Here is a 6,000-nt window from a genome sequence, read left to right on the forward strand (position 1 = left end):
CACCACACAGCCGCTCACTCACTCCCCGCCGGTGGGATGGGGGAGAGAATCTGAAGGGTAAAAGTGAGAAAACTCGTGGGTTGAGATAAAGGCAGCTTAATAGGTAAAGCAAAAGCCGCGTGCACAAGCAAAGCAAAACAAGGAATTCATTCACTACTTCCCATCAGCAGGCATGTGTTCAGCCATCTCCAGGAAAACAGGGCTCCATCACGTGTAACGGTAACTTGGAAAGACAAACACCATAACTCTGAATGTCCCCCTTCCTTCTTCTTCCCCCAGCTTTATATACTGAGCATGATGTCATATGGTATGGAATAGCCCTTTGGTCAGTTGGGGTCAGCTGTCCTGGCTGTGCCCCCTCCCAGCTTCTTGTGTACCTGACAGAGCATGGGAAGCTGAAAAGCCCTTGACTAGTATAAACGCTACTTAGCAACAACTAAAACATCAGTGTGCTATCAACATTATTCTCATACTAAAGCCAAAGCACTGTACCAGCTACTAGGAAGAAAATTAACTCTATCCCAGCTGAAATCAGGACACAGCCGTGAAATCTCTCTGCTCACAGTCACTGGAGGAGAGAGAGACGGGATCAGTGGGACTAAAGGAGTGTCTCACTAGATTTAGAGGACTTCAGCAAAGCCCTGCTTACTGGCCAGTTCTCAGAGAGCTGGAGCTTTGGCGGTGGCCCATGCTGGGATATCACCAGGCAGGCCCACGTTCTTACACTGCAGAGGAGATGGAAAAGAGCTGAGGATATGCCTGCATGGATTTCTTTGCTGTGGAAACTGAGAGGCACCAGTCCTCTCTGGGTACTTTCCGAAGAGCCGCTGTTTCCTTTTGGTGCAGACTATGTGCTGCAGAAGCCCTCTCCTGTGTCTTTGCAACTCCTGAGCACAGGGAGCTATGGATGGGAGACTGAAGGAAGCTCTGTGCAGTATGTGAGGAGGAGTGGCTGGGCTCTGCAGAACTCTGACATGAGAGGAGGAACATGGCACAAGAGATTGGAGTTGAACCCTCCCTCCTGCCTCTCCATGGCACGTGCTGGCAGGTCAGGGTGAACGGGGGAAGAGACCATCAACAGCCTTTGCATCTAGAACACCTTTGACCCTCCAAGAGGGAAGAGCTGTGGAAGACACTCAGTGATTCAGAGTTGTATGTAGTAATGAGAAGGGAGGCAGTGGCCAACCTGCCGCATTTGCCCTATTTACAACATGCAACAAATTTGTGCTGATTTAAGATCAACAGGAGACAGTGATGAGAGACCTGGCTGCCCTGAAACCACTCTCACTTTGCCTAGACCACTCGGGGAGTGTCACTCAGTACAGCACAGAAGGCACACAGTAAGTCACTGAAGATTACAGGCTAATGATATGACACCTTGTGTGTTGTCAAGAATATAGCCACTCCACCCGCCCTTAGGCAGAGGAGGCAGACATGGCCCTGTATGCATCTAGCAAGTACAGCAACTGTCCTCTGCTATCAAGGACAGGCGGCAGAACTAAGCAGCTCCATTCCTGGCTCAGATAAATTGGATCAACTCCCCTCTGCTGCTGCTGGCTTTTGCCTACAATATTAAGCTACTTAGGACCAGAGATCCATTCCCCCCCTCCCATATTGCTCCCACTGCTGCATCCATGGCAACATTAGGAGCTTAACCGCAGACAATTCAGCCAAGGCCACCAGCCACTTCAAAGCACACTCCCCAGCTTGAGGATTCTTGTCTCCTTTAGAGTTCCCACTGTTGCTATCATCAATGGGACATCAGGAGTATGGACAACAGAGAGCACAAAGAACAAAAAGCCTGATACCATTCCTGTGTCAGTTTACTGCTAGTCTCCAGCCTGAAGGCAAACCATTATTTCATCAAGGAGGAAGAGCACAAGAAGCAGCAGACAACATTCCCTTAGACACACTCCTTTTGGCAGGAAATTTGAATGAGTAGGAAAAGATGGGGTCATGAGAGAAAGTCTGGTGGAACAGATAAGAGCAAGAAGTCAAAAGCTTGAGTAATTTCATACGAATAGTCCAGGCTTGCTCCCAACCATGCAAATGAATGTAAGGATATCTCCTTTCACTAGCAAAACATTAACTCTTTAGCCATTAGTTACCATCATGCCAGCCTACACAGCTCCCAGCCACTTTCAGTAAGGAATTATGTTTACAGAATTTTCTTCTCAGATGAAATGGGATCCTCTCAAGTGTAGGTGACTATCCCAAGCCTAAATCTTTACTACCCCTTTACAACACCAGGCATCGTGTGTAAGTAAGTATGATATTTTGGGACAGTATCAGTGCAAGACAGTGAATAGTACAGGTTTATACGCTGTAGAAGGACTCCAAGTCCTTCAAGCCCTGCAAACAAAGACAACCATGCACCAGTTACCAAACTTAGAAACATCCACAAGAATTAGTATTTTCTTTGTATACTACCATATGCACTAATAGCCCTGAAGTATAACTCCCATTCCCCTCAAAAATATGTAAAGAAAACATGGAACCAAGGGTGCCAGCAACTTGGATCTTCCCAACAGCAAGACACATAAAACGTAGAGGTTGCCAACAAACATTTTCAATATCTTGCAGTAGATGTGTGACCCCTGTGCAGCAAGTCTATTGATACAGGTTTGCATTTCTCAGTCACTTTTTGCAAATTTTTCAAACATAGTTCACAGATTTCCACCACTGAGTTTTTTCAGGCCAATATCTCCCCAAGGCACCTCCACAAGGCATCATCCTAAAAATCCGTCTCACCCAACATGGCAAAAAGAGAAAAAGGGTGAAAAAAGCCCCTCCTAGGCCCTGTCAGTGAGTTGGATTAAATCTTTCTTTCAGCCTCTAATTATAACTCCAGCTCTGAAGCAAGACTGTAAGAACCAAAGATTTTTTTTCCAGGAACATTCATGTGCTCCAAATAAGCCATGAAACCTGAAAGCTAACTCAAAAGCCAAAGAGAAAAAGAAAAAAAAAAAAACAACCCACCCTTTTCTTTTTCAGGAGAAACACAGATTAAATGCAGTAAGTACAGTTCAGTAAAGTCTCCCTTCAGACCCCTTCCAGAAATTAGCATATCTGACACCGCAGTCTTCACATCACTAGTTTTAACTCCAGGTTTACACCTGTGCTGTCACAATTATTTCCATGAATGTGTCAAAATCCACAGTGAAATAGCTGAGGTTCCATACCTTCTCTATTTTTAGAAGCCCAAGCCTCAGAGACATTTTTCTGTTGATTAGAGGTTTTTCTGTTCAGTTCATTGATCACAAGGGCCATTTACAAGACTCTGAGTTATCTAAACCTGATTTCAAGTCCACAAAGCACTATCATGTTCTGAGGTGAGATTTCATATTGACTCTGAATACAGACAAGATGTTTTGGGAACGGAGGCAAGGAGAAAAGTAACTTGCCTAGACAGACTTGTCATCGAGCGCAAACCTAACCAGAGTCCTGAGCCAACCTTTGAGAATGTGTCTGACTTATGCCATTGAGCCAGGCAGTCACTCCCAATAAAATCAGACTAATTGTTAAAATCAGGACCTTGATTATAAACCCTTTGAAACCAGTTAAAGCCTGGTACAGCTACAGCAGCCAGAAAGCTGGTAACAGGTGACCTTGAGCAGAATTTGCACATTCTTTGGTTCCGCAAATGCTTGCTAGACTGCAGAAGCAAAAAGACCTTCTCATACTGACTAGGAGGTCACAGTTACGCTAGTGAACTACAAAGCTCACAGCCCAGGGCACACGGTGGCTGACCGTGCTGAACTGTTGATGCGCTCTGAGACTGTCTTCTGGGGAGCAAGCTCAGGCTGGGGACCATCCCCAAGCAGCAGGTTTTAGGCAGTCACCCCACTCTGTATGAAAGTTGTCCTTGCCATACCAGATGATGTCAGAGAGGACTCTTTGCTCCTCTTTTATTTTGCTTATCCTACTTACAAATAATAATTTAAAAAAATGAAAACACCATCCTAGTATCCCTTTTGAGATATACCAAAGAGATTTTTTTGGTTTTGAGTTCTCTTTTTTTTTGTATTTTCCTCTGTAAGTGTTGGCAATACTTGAAGGTAGAACCAGAACAGAAGGTAGAACCTCAGAAAAGATCTAAGCAGACCTAAAGACAGTTAAAGCATTAAACCTCAAATACTACAGCTCCATCTTGATTTGGTGCCAATTCACAGATATCTCCTATACATAGCCTGTAACTGAAGATATTTAGCTCTATTATTGTTATTATTTTTAATGATAGTTTAAGGGATTGGTAATGGGATAGTAGAGGCTTTCATAGCCTGGGCACAATCCACACTTGGTATAGAAGTGGCTGAAAGTCACTAAAGTCTAGTATCTGGAAGGAAGGCACAGCAGGGTTAGAAAAGGTATGAGAGGGGATCACCCACAAAGCTCAAAATCGTCTTGCCTTTTTTAATCCATCACATCTCCATGAGGAGCCATGCCAGAATACAGAGATTGGAATCGCAGCCTTAATCATAAATAACCTTTGAGACTCCTGCCATAAATAACTTTTGAGATTCTTGCCATTTACTTTCTCATTTATACCTCGCAGCTGAACGATCATACTGTATAGTACTCCTGATAGACCCCCTTCCCCAACCTTGAGGCCATGGCAAACACCCACAGAGAGGGAAATATAATGCAGAAAAGTATGAACTCAAAGCACCCCTCTTCTGTGTTAGATATTTTTGTCAGTCCCCACTGGAAAACATCACAGCTGGAACAGCAGCTACTGATAGAAGCCCACATATATTCTTGGTGACTTCTGTCTGCTAAGCCAGAAAGATAATTTGACCATCAGAAAAAAGAATGAAGCTAGAATAAACCAGCAATATTTTAGAGAGAATAGACATATCTGCTAAGCCTATTTCTCACCCTTTCTTGAAGAGCTCTCTCCTCCCTCTGCCCCACTGCCCACACAAGCAGGAGAAAGTTTCCTGAACACGCCAGCCCCAGACTAATCTCACAGCCTCATTACTCTTTTCCTTCCATAATTCAGCGGGCTCTGCACATACTGCCTTCCTGCACAGCCCCCCCCCCGGACCCGATCAGTTCCTCAGGTGGATTCAGGATCCACTGGAGCCAGCTGCTTGGGCTCCAGGGTGGCTGTTCACGCTGTCACAAACCAGTCAGTGGCGAGCTGGGCTGAAAAGCGCAAGGTCCCTCAAGAAAAACAAAAAAGGCCTGTGGGCTCAGGCTGTGGAGGCTACACCTACAGTGCAGATATTCATCCCAGAACAGCTGTGCTGGGAACTTCTTTTAGAAGACAGGACCAGTCTCTTATTGCAGGATCCATGCCCAATTATTAACCTTGTAAATATTTCAGGTTACACAGCATATTATACCTTTAGTTTATGGATATGTCCATTGACTATTAAAATTAATCTTTCATTACACTAATTAATTATGATAGTGATTTGGCAATTATCTTCCATAAAGTTTGGCCGAGACCAGTTGAAGCCTCTCTCAGTGCCTTTAAAATGTGCTCCAGATCCTTGCAGAATGCCACATGAAAGATATGGCTTTATTAGACCAAAACTCGGCTGCTGACGACTCTCCCAGAATATGCATTGACAGCCTTGCTGTCTTAAAAAGTACAGACTGTATGACACAGCCTATAAAAACCTTGGATGCAGGAGCAAAGAAAGATATGCATAGGTTTAACACATACCGCTATGCCCTTTTTGTATTCCCACAGAGGCTGGAATTAAGGCAGAAATTTCATCACAGAATCTGGTTTATGGATAGCCTGGAGAATTCATGGAGGCATTTGTTTCAGAGACACGACTAAGCCCTTTCTTCGACTCGAGAAAGCTTATGTCATGCACTGCGGAATATGGTTTACTAATCACCAGCGCTGGTTTGAATGGCTCCATGGATCAAAACTGACTTCACGTAGTGGTGCCGAGCGCATTTGCCATTCTCCTGCATTGATCATTAGGACGCTTTGCTTGCGAGGATCATACTGGGAGTCATTTCTTTGATGTGTGCAAACGT

The sequence above is a fragment of the Platalea leucorodia genome, assembly GCF_965183815.1.
Source record: "Platalea leucorodia genome assembly, chromosome: 2".
NCBI lineage: Eukaryota > Metazoa > Chordata > Aves > Pelecaniformes > Threskiornithidae > Platalea > Platalea leucorodia.